Source organism: Aulostomus chinensis, chromosome 1 (assembly GCF_037954235.1).
Source record: "Aulostomus chinensis isolate RoL2024-O1b breed Wild chromosome 1, RoL_Achi_v1.0, whole genome shotgun sequence".
NCBI classification, from domain to species: domain Eukaryota; kingdom Metazoa; phylum Chordata; class Actinopteri; order Syngnathiformes; family Aulostomidae; genus Aulostomus; species Aulostomus chinensis.
In genome coordinates, this window is record NC_141320.1 from 11433068 (window position 1) to 11444354 (window position 11287).

Genomic DNA, 11287 nt, shown 5'->3' on the forward strand with positions numbered 1-11287 from the left:
GACTCGAACCCAGAACCTTCTTGCTGTGAGGTATTTTTATCTCACAAGTGGAAAAATGTAGAATCTTCATGTCATTACATGTCGTTCTCCATTGGGTCACTAGGGGGCAGCACCTACCTGCATCACCAATATGAGCCTTCCGTCTGTCAGGGGGTAGAATTCAGTCACCACCAATGACATCAGAGTCAGAGTTTAGACATCAAAGACAGACATTAAAGCCTCTCTGATAAAACAAAAATATCCTGCAATATTTGTTTCCAAAGTGAGACCCTCTTTATTCTCTAGTTTAATCTGCTGCAATAATAATGAGCGTCTTTGTCAGTCTACTGATGAATGTCAGATATCTTTGATGACCAAACCTGGACGTTTGTCTCAGTTTGACTGGAAGTCTCATTCATTCATTTCTCCTCCATGATTTCCTGCAATGATTTCCTGGTTCTGCTCCATTCAGGTTCAGAGAGCTGAGATTAAAATCACTCAGGAATAAAAGAGGAGACACCAACAAGTCAGCATGGAAGAGGAGCAGCTTTTCAAACTGGTCACCCTGGCTGCTGGTCTGGGCCTCCCTTTGCCTCGGTGCTCCTTGAACCAGTGAAGGTCCTGGTCCAGTCTTCTCCACTGAGTCCTGGTCAACAGGGAGCACCTCCCCACCAGAGAGGTGCAGGGCAAAGGAAAGGAAAACTCCAACCAGAATGAACGCTGCACTAAAAACTGCCCTCCATTTCTTGAGGGGAACGTTGGGTCTTCCTCAGGCAAACGGCAGTCAGCAGTGGCTCAACATCTGAACTGAGCCCAGACCTGGTCAGCTGATCATTCACCAGCTCAGCCCCTCCCACTCATGACGAAGACCTTGAAAACCCCAACATCACCTCCTCCACCTCAGTCTGGCGTGTGTGGATGGAGGGCTGTGATGTCAGCGGCGATGACATCACTGACACAAACACACTGATCTCTGACTGGTTTGGTCTGAGTGGGATTCAGTGACACCACACGACCTGCACCAGATGAAGGGGCGGGGCATCCAGGAGCTGTGACATCACTGGTGACTCTTGTTGGGCCGCCTTCTTGGCCAAAGTGGAGGAGAACAGGACCCAAATACAGACGGGGGAGAGGAGCGTTCAACAAAAGGAGGCTTGAATGATGAAAAGACAAAGAACAACAAAGGAACTCAAAGCACCAACAGAGGAGAAAAGACAAAGTAGCAAACAAAAGCCAAACTTCCACTGGAAACTTGGAGGAGCTGGAACAGGAGGGAGAGAACATGAGGCTGAGAACCCTGGAGAATGAGAGGTGGACAAATCCACCAGCGCAGCATCAGGAGAGCAAAGAAACCAGAAGGAGCTTTGAGGAGCTGCTGACATGCAGCCAGGGAGCGTCTGCCTGAGATGGGAGGAGCTGCTCATCCACCCAGATGGAGAAGCAGCCATCTTGCTCTTCTGACGCCGACCGGCAGAAGGAACAGAGGAGGTGAGGGGCCTCACGTTGTCATGGCAACATGGAAACATTACACTCTGTCAGTGGTGCCTCCATCAGACGCACTTTGTCTTTGTGAAGATCAAAGTGAAAGGAAATAATAAAATAAAACAATGAAGGCTGCATGAACTGAGTGACACACTTGAGGATGACATCAGCGAAATGTGTGATGTCACACTGCTGAGTCGTGAGGTCACCACCAGAGAACAAATGAGTGATGAGATGCTGATTATTGACTCTCTACTTTAAATGATCTCACTCTCTTCCAGCTGGAAGAAGTTTGAGGATGAATGAAGTCAAGAAATGGAAAAATGTAGAACGTTCACGTCATTACATGTTGTTCTCCATTGGGTCACTAGGGGGCAGCACCTACCTGCAGCTCCTGTGAGCCCTCAGTCTCACCTCATTTTCAGGCTCCAACTAAAATGAAGCTTCAACTCTTCTGAATCCTCTCCACCTGCCAGGTCTGTTTGAAACTTCCAGGTTTGATCAACATCCCAGTCTGAACACATTTACAGGTCAGTCGTGACCACAGCGCCACCAACTGGCATCTGGAGAAATCAACTCCAGATGTTCCCAGACGGGGAAAACCTGCTCTTCCTGGCTGGTTCACCTCTGGAAACGAAGCTCCAATTAATGCGCGAACCAGAGGGAGGAAACCACGGCGTTTCACGGGTTTAGATTTAGACTCTCAGGCCAAGCCGGAGAAGCAGGTCCTGAATCAGTCACGTGGTCACTGCCGGCTGGCGAGGCTTCAGACGTCACCACATACGTCATCAATACGCGCTTCTGAAAAAGAAATCCTTGATTCCTCGACTCATCACTACTGCTGCTACCAGGTTTGTGAGTTCAGCAAAATTTAGCGGGTCTGGAGTGGCACAGAGGACAGAGCTTGGACTCTGTGTTTCTAAACAGTTGCTCTCTTCTACACAAAGACATTAAAACAAGAGTTAAAAATAACTTTAAAAAGTGGATCTCTTGGCATCAAGTCTTCTCTTTTATTCAGTATCTGGGTTGTTGAGCCTCTTCCTTGAAGTAACTCACACTTGGACACCTGAAGACGTCTCTTATATCCAGTTTTCTACTCTTTGACATCCTTCACCTGCTATCATGAGCACGGCTCTAGATTAACCTGCTATCATGAGCACGGCTCTAGATTAACCTGCTATCATTAGCATGGCTCTAGATTAACCTGCTATCACGAGCACGGCTCTAGACTAACCTGCTATCATGAGCATGGCTCTAGATTAACCTGCTATCATTAGCATGGCTCTAGTTTAACCTGCTATCATGAGCATGGCTCTAGATTAACCTGCTATCATGAGCATGGCTCTAGATTAACCTGCTATCATGAGCATGGCTCTAGATTAACCTGCTATCATGAGCATGGCTCTAGATTAACCTGCTATCATGAGCATGGCTCTAGATTAACCTGCTATCATGAGCACGGCTCTAGATTAACCTGCTATTACGAGCACGGCTCTAGATTAACCTGCTATCATGAGCACGGCTCTAGATTAACCTGCTATCATTAGCATGGCTCTAGATTAACCTGCTATCATGAGCATGGCTCTATATTAACCTGCTATCATGAGCACGGCTCTAGATTAACCTGCTATCACGAGCACGGCTCTAGATTAACCTGCTATCATGAGCATGGCTCTAGATTAACCTGCTATCATTAGCATGGCTCTAGATTAACCTGCTATCATGAGCACGGCTCTAGATTAACCTGCTATCACGAGCATGGCTCTAGATTAACCTACTATCATTAGCATGGCTCTAGATTAACCTGCTATCATGAGCACGGCTCTAGATTAACCTGCTATCACGAGCACGGCTCTAGATTAACCTGCTATCATGAGCATGGCTCTAGATTAACCTGCTATCACGAGCAAGGCTCTAGATTAACCTACTATCATGAGCATGGCTCTAGATTAACCTGCTATCATGAGCGTGGCTCTAGTTTAACCTGCTATCACGAGCATGGCTCTAGATTAACCTGCTAACATGAGCATGGCTCTAGATTAACCTGCTATCACGAGCATGGCTTTAGATTAACCTGCTATCATGAGCATGGCTCTAGATTAACCTGCTATCATGAGCGTGGCTCTAGTTTAACCTGCTATCACGAGCATGGCTCTAGATTAACCTGCTAACATGAGCATGGCTCTAGATTAACCTGCTATCACGAGCATGGCTTTAGATTAACCTGCTATCACGAGCATGGCTCTAGATTAACCTGCTATCACGAGCATGGCTCTAGTTTAACCTGCTATCCCGAGCATGGCTCTAGTTTAACCTGCTATCATTAGCATGGCTCTAGATTAACCTGCTATCACGAGCATGGCTCTAGTTTAACCTGCTATCATGAGCATGGCTCTAGATTAACCTGCTATCACGAGCACGGCTCTAGATTAACCTGCTATCATGAGCATGGCTCTAGATTAACCTGCTATCATGAGCATGGCTCTAGATTAACCTGCTATCATGAGCATGGCTCTAGATTAACCTGCTATCATGAGCATGGCTCTAGATTAACCTGCTATCATTAGCACGGCTCTAGTTTAACCTGCTATCATGAGCATGGCTCTAGATTAACCTGCTATCACGAGCATGGCTCTAGTTTAACCTGCTATCATGAGCATGGCTCTAGATTAACCTGCTATCATGAGCACGGCTCTAGATTAACCTGCTATCATGAGCATGGCTCTAGATTAACCTGCTATCATGAGCACGGCTCTAGATTAACCTGCTATCATGAGCATGGCTCTAGATTAACCTGCTATCATTAGCATGGCTCTAGATTAACCTGATATCACGAGCACGGCTCTAGTTTAACCTGCTATCATGAGCACGGCTCTAGATTAACCTGCTATCATTAGCATTGCTCTAGATTAACCTGCTATCATGAGCATGGCTCTAGATTAACCTGATATCACGAGCATGGCTCTAGATTAACCTGCTATCATGAGCACGGCTCTAGATTAACCTGCTATCATGAGCACGGCTCTAGATTAACCTGCTATCATTAGCATGGCTCTAGATTAACCTGCTATCACGAGCACGGCTCTAGTTTAACCTGCTAACAGTCAGCTGTTGTACTCAGACAGGCAGAACTCATCAACAGAAACAGGAGGGAGCACAGAGTCACAAGGGAAGTTTCACTGGGCTGAGAAATGAAGTCCAAGGAGGTTCATTCTCTGATGACATCAGCCTGATTTGGAACCAGTGGAGTTGCCCCCTGCTGGCCATTACAGAAAATGCAGCTTTAAGTCCTCTGATAGTTTAAGCTTGTCAGACCTGGAGTCTGCATATAACCACATAACAAATTGTTTTAATGCAAGTGTCAGGTTGAGATTTGCTCCTGAAAATCCTGGTCTCATTGAAGACCGAGTCAATGAGGCTGCTGCAGGTTCCTCCTGACAGTGGGAGGCCCTGTGAGCAAATGTGGGAGGCTCAGTTTAGACACTTAGAGACACAGAAGGAGGAGAGGCTTTCCTTCATTGAACCAGAAAAACAAAACAAATTGTTTAGAGTGAAATTTGTGGCTGTGAGGATGATTTAGTCTCAAGTTTTTAAGAGGAATCTCAGTCCCCAACCCACTCTCGCTGTGACCTCATCTGTTGCAGCCTCTCAATCTTTGAATTCTTAGATCTGGGAAATCTGGATTTTAGTTGAAGACTTCTTGACAGGGATACAAACTTCCAGGTGTGATCTAAAAACTCTGTCATTGATCTCAAACTTCTGGCAAGTGGAACTCCTGAAAACGTAGATATGAGGGCGGAGCCAGCAGCTGATCGTTCCAGGATCCTCAGTGTGTTCACCTCACTTCAAAAACCCTCAAGCTTTTCCACAATGAACAACCTCTGGGCAGCTCTGGGCCGGCCTGTCAGAGCAGCACACGCAGCTCTTCGTTTCTTACTGACTGTTGTCTTTGGCCAGTCGGCCGACCCCCCAGTCTACCCTCCCATTACTTACAACCGTTTGGAGTTGGAGCCTCAGCCAGCAGAGCACGTGTCCCTGTATGTGGTCGCCGGCTGATAAAACTCAAAGTAATTCAACATGTAATCCCAGTCAGCCTGTATTCAGTCGCATCTTAGTTTTTAAATGTTCTACGTCTCGTGTCTGAACCAGGAGGATCTTAGTGTTCTGCTCATGTCAGTGTTTCTGTGTGGACACTCCTGCCTCCCAGCTTCACCCTGCTGTAATTTGGGCTCCCCTCATTGTCTTCTGTATGTCCATGGAACTGAAACTGAGGACCAGGGGACATCAGGAGACCTCCTAACTCGTTCATGGTCTTCGCCATGGAGCAGAGGCCAGCATTAACGGCATCATTAAAGAACAAGAACAGTGCCAAAGCCAACGTCAGACTTGGGAGGACGGTAAGTGTGTGTGTGTGTGTGTGTGTGTGTGTGTGTGTGTGTGTGTGTGTGTGTGTCAAAAACTGACCCACTTCTTTTGCCAACATGAGCCCACAGTGGTGGTGTCTCTAAAGAGGTGGAGCTCTGTCCTTCACCTGCTAGGTTCCAGCAGGCAGCTCAGGTCTAGTTTTCTTCACTGAGCCTCCATGATGAGTTTCCTCTGAGAAGTTCTTGTCCAAGGTCCCAGCTGGTAAAACCATTGTCACCAGTGATACTGGGACCCTGCAGTCCAGTGGTCTTATCAGGACCACACTGGACCTGCCGTCTTTGTTTGTTGTGTTGTTGTGCAATGTGAGAGAATGTGACAGACCATTTTATACCAAAGAAAGGCTGTGTGTGTGTGTGTGTGTGTGTAACCATGTTAAACTCTTTTAAATAAATGTTTCAGCCTGCTATTATTTGGATGCTGTATGATTCCTGCAACCCCAGACTAACTCAGGTGTTCGTACTGCAACCTAAAGTATGGTGATGAGGAGAATGATGAACAATCCACAAGGTGATCAGAAAATAAGAAATGGATTCAGGAACAACAAACCCATCTCTGAACATGTGATTGAAACATGTGAGTGGGACTGGCAGAACCTGGCTTTACCTCAAAGTGTCTCATCCAGAGATCTGTGACAGGCGTCTGCTGTGGAGGGTCAGTCTGTCCGTCCACATTCAGATCATCGATGCAGCGACTCTGCTAGGATCAAACTACTCAGGATGAAACAGACCAATGTTGACATCAAGTAGCAACTCAGCAGCTGATCAACAGAGTCCTCAGCACCAGTAGAGCCTGGTCCTGGTCCCTGGGGGGCTCCAACCACCAGCCTCTCTGTTAACAGCCAAGCGCCACAGAGACTCTGAGTCTCCTGCTGTTCATGAAGATTTTTCAGGCTAAATTCAGTGTGTGAGGTCCACACTGCACATTTGAGGGACCATGAAGGACAGAGGAGAGTCTGACTGTCATGGTGAAAGCCTTCAGCACTAGAACTGAAACAGCCCCACCATCTTAACCCCCCCAGACCAAACATCATCGTCCAGCCTCCAACCAGAGGTCCCTCAGTTATCATGGAGCCACAGGTGGAGTCTGGATTCTTTTCTAGAATGAGACGGCAATGACAGTCCTGCAGAGTGACATCACTGACATGAATGGATGACTTCAGTCACATGACTGGATGACTTCAGTCACGTGACTGGATGACTTCAGTCATGACTGGATGACTTCAGTCACATGACTGAATGACCTCAGTCACATGACTTCAGTGCCAAACAGTGCACACTGGTGCCTACCAGTCAAAACCACCTCAGACTGTATCATTCTATATGCTTGGCTGTAGTGTGTGTGTGTGTGTGTTTTTAAAAAGGCAAAAAAGTCTTTTTTTCAGCAACAGAACTTTAATACAAACACAAAATGAAAAGCAGAACAAGCCAGAACCCAAAATATGGATTTACAGAGGAAGCGTGCTGGGCCCAGAACCCAGAGGTGGATGGATCAAAACCATCCTCTGCTAAAAGAAGGGAACAAAATAAACCTGGTTGTTTTGAAATGTGAATCTGTTGAAGAGGGTGGAAATGGTGAGGGAGTCAGTTGTTCCTTTTGTTTTATGACAGAGACCTCATTGTTAACTAAATCATTTTAATTCTTTACTTGAAGATTCACGCTTTTTCACTCAAAATGTTTGACAACTTCCTCCATGCTGGTGCCCCTTCACACACAACAGGTGCACTTGTCCTCTTTTCTCCTCTGACCCTCAAACATTCACAGTCTTCCAGTGAACGTCCAATTGTCCTCTGAAATAAGACATGAATCTTTCCCTGCTGAGACTCCTGATCTCTGACTGTCACTAGCATGTGCTAGCAGAATACAGCACTCCTTCTTCATGATCTGTCTTTGTCTCTGACCAGCTCTCCTGCTCTCTTTCCTCCTACCAGTCAAAGCAGACATCTGCACCTACTGATCTTGGATCTGCTGCCCGTTCCTGCCTGGTAAAAGAAGGAACCAGCACCTGGTTCTCCAGGCTGAATGAACTCCAGGACGTTGGCCAGCCGTGTCAGTTGGAACCTTATTTGTCCAAATAGAGAAAAAATAAGTCTGATTGTTGATGAGAGATGTCATCATGGCTTTGAAACTGTGGTTGGGGACCAGCCAACATGAGCACATTCATGGAAGAATAGCAGTAAAAACAGGAAGTGTCAGTTAGCAAGTACTCACCAGTCTGTCACTATCATACTTGATTCTAGTGGAACAAAATGGCTGCTGTTGACTGTGCTGCCTGGTGGAGGATCACTCTTCACCATCCTCTCAGGCCTTGATGGAACCAAAAAGGCCAGTTCCTGGAGAAGATCTTCTAGGGGTCCAGGTTAAAGCGGTGCCCCAGCTGGCACCAGGCGCTGACCCAGGTCCTGCATGGGAGATACTGTCAGTTCTGTTCTGCCCTGCTCTCAACCACAGGCTGGTGTTGAGGCCTGCAGCAACCAGGGCCCCAGTCACCAAGAGTATAAAGGCTGGTCATTGTGGCAGTGGGAGGAGTCAAAATGAAGACAGACCAATGTGAGCAGGACGTTCCTGGAGAAGTCAGAAGAACTTGACCATGTTTCCTACAGTACCCAGGAGGCCTGGTAGTTGTTGAAGGAAGCTCCAAAAGCAAAGAGCAGACAGCAGGACATCAAAAGAAAAGATCCAGACACTAAAACTACAAGTAGAAACAAGAAGAAATACTAAAAGCTTTGGAAAGATACTACAAGGTTGGATATACATTATTATATACACTACTATTCTCACTGACTCCGAAAGAGGGACAGGAAACATTAGAATGTGGATCAGATCAGCTGATTTCAGTGTTGAGTCCATCCCTCCATCCACTTTCTGTTCTATCCTTTAAGGGTCACGGGGGGGGGGGTGCGATCCCAGGTGACATTGTTCAAGAGGCAGGGTTCACCCTGGACAGGTCACCAGTCCATCAGGCGAAATGAGGTGGTCAGTGTCATGCAACCTAAACTTAAACATTAGTCAGATCAAATTCAGATTAAAGCAAGAGTCTCCAGATCAAAGTCAGAATTCCTGATGATGTCATCAGGGCTTTGACAGTAGCTAGAATTCTGTCTTTGATCTCAGGAGGACATGAAAGAAACACAATTTAGAAAAGTATATGAGACCACGGCAGCATGATGGTGCAGTGGTGAGCACTGTGGCCTCACAGCAAGAAGGTTCTGGATTTGAGTCCAGGCTCGGGTGCAGAATCTGCATGTTCTCCCCGTGCATGCGTGGGTTCTCCGGCTTCTTCCCACCGTCCAAAGACATGTAATTTGGGATGAGGCTGATTGGACACTCTAAATTGACTGTAGATGTGAGTGTGAATGGTTTTGGCGACCTGTCCAGGGTGGCCCGTAGATGCTGGGATAGGCTCCACCCCCCTCGACCATCAATGTAGGTGTTTTGTTAATTGCATGCCACATGAAATTATTGTTGGTCAGTTTTCTAGCGACTGTCTCACAGCGTCAAGACAAGAACACTTCTACTTTTGATGATGACAGTTTGTTCAACACTGAACTTCATCCAGTCCCATGTTGTCAAACACTGGAACCTCCACAGCACCTGAACAGGGACTTGAACCCTGGACCCTCAGATTAAAAGTCTGATGCTCTACTGTCTGAGCTCCTCAGGCTCTTTCTACAGCATTGAGACAGGAACAGAAACACCTGTGAAGGTCAAACTGATGCTTTCTTGACTTGTTCAGTCCTCCATGTTGAAGTCCACCAGGCTTTTGATTGGCTCTGATTCTCTGTGGCAAAATCCAACAAGAGGCTCCAAAAATGTCCTGAATGTCACAAGAATGCACAGGACAAGATGTTAGTTTCCTTCATGTCTGCAGTTCCTCCACTGGAAAGTAAAGTCAATGCTGCTCTTCTGCTGAAACCTGGGATCGGACCAGGGACCTTTAGATCTTCAGTCTAAGGCTCTCCCAACTGAGCTGGTTCAGTTCTGAGGGAGGGCCCTGCTTCTCTCATTTATAATCTCTTCCACTCTCACTGGACCTTAGAGAGGATTGGAGCTTCTGAAGTCCTGACACAAATCAAACCAGGGACTTTGAACTACACAGTGAAGGAGTTGGTCATCAAGGTCGATGGCAGCTTATTAAGTTCTAGCTTTGATCAAATATAAGAAATGTAAATGAATTCAACATTGATTGCATTTCCCTCCTTTCTTTGGTGCAAGGAACCGAGGACTGGAGCTGTTAGTTTTCCAGTTCCTACATCAGTGAATGGACTTTCTGTGCTGCAAGGAGCCAAAGCTACTAAGGAGGATTACAGAGTTTGTCCTTGCAGGAGTCAGTGACTTAATAGAGTCTAACAAAGGGTTGAACCTGAATGAGACAGTCACCCTTCAACATGGGGCCATGGCAGAGTGAACCAAGAACACTACAATGGGGGTGAGAGTGGAGCCATGATGGATTCACAGTTCATCACCTCCACCATCATGTGGACCACCTGATCACCTCTCCCTCAACCTCTAAATAACTCATTCCCTGACCGGGAATCGAACCCGGGCCGCGGCGGTGAGAGCCGGTCTCACCGCCGAATCCTAGCCACTAGACCATCAGGGACCACACTGAGCTCTCCAACAACAGAGACTATACACAATGACTCAAGAACACAGGACTCTGTGGTCTCAGCTTGAGATGCAGAGGGTCCACCAAGACCACCAGACACCTCAGCCCCCTAAAGACAGTCCACCCCCAGGATCAGCTTCTATCACTCAGTGGTCCAGAACCATGATGAAGCCTGATCAGGAATGTGAGCAAAGCTCTTGGAACAGGCCTGCTGCCACCACAACTAAGATCCTGCAGGTCACTAGAAACTCCAGTGTCCAGCTGACAAGTGGACGTTCCTCTGATCTGTGGTGGTGCTGAGTTTAGCAAACACCTCCAACAAGAAGATGAAGGAGGCCATCAACTCCTCCAAGCTCAACATCTATACTGGCTTTACTGGGAGATCAGGAGGTCAAAGCAGATCTCCACCCTCCACCTCAGATGGTTTCTACTCACAGAGGGACCAGTTCAAACCAGCTCCCTGGAGCTCCCTTAAGCCATTGTCCCCCTCAGCTAACATCTGGATCTGGACCTGCACCGGTGCTGACTTGTGTCTTGAGTCCCCAGAGTTTGTTGAACCAGAGAAGCTTCAACTGGTGATGGTCGTACAACCAAGCGTGAAGGTGAGCCTGCATTGTCTGATCTGGAGCTAACAGGAATTAGCAAGTTAGCAACTGTTCTAGAGTTGCTGCTGAGTTGAATTTGAATTTATTTGTTGAAAGGTTCCAGTTTCTATGAGGTCAGGGAAGATTGGTGTGGATCTAAAGGTCCCTGGTTGGATTCCCACCTCTCACAGAGGACCTGATGCTTCACGTG

The 11287-nt window shown here is 47.0% G+C and overlaps 1 non-coding gene across 1 annotated transcript; it reads right to left on the bottom strand.

Moving 5' to 3' along the window:
• Positions 1-10404: 10404 nt before the first annotated feature.
• On the bottom strand, positions 10405-10486 carry trnal-gag (transfer RNA leucine (anticodon GAG)). The gene is given in 2 exon segments: positions 10405-10439; positions 10450-10486. It is a non-coding gene; the product is annotated as a tRNA-Leu (tRNA).
• Positions 10487-11287: the final 801 nt, after the last annotated feature.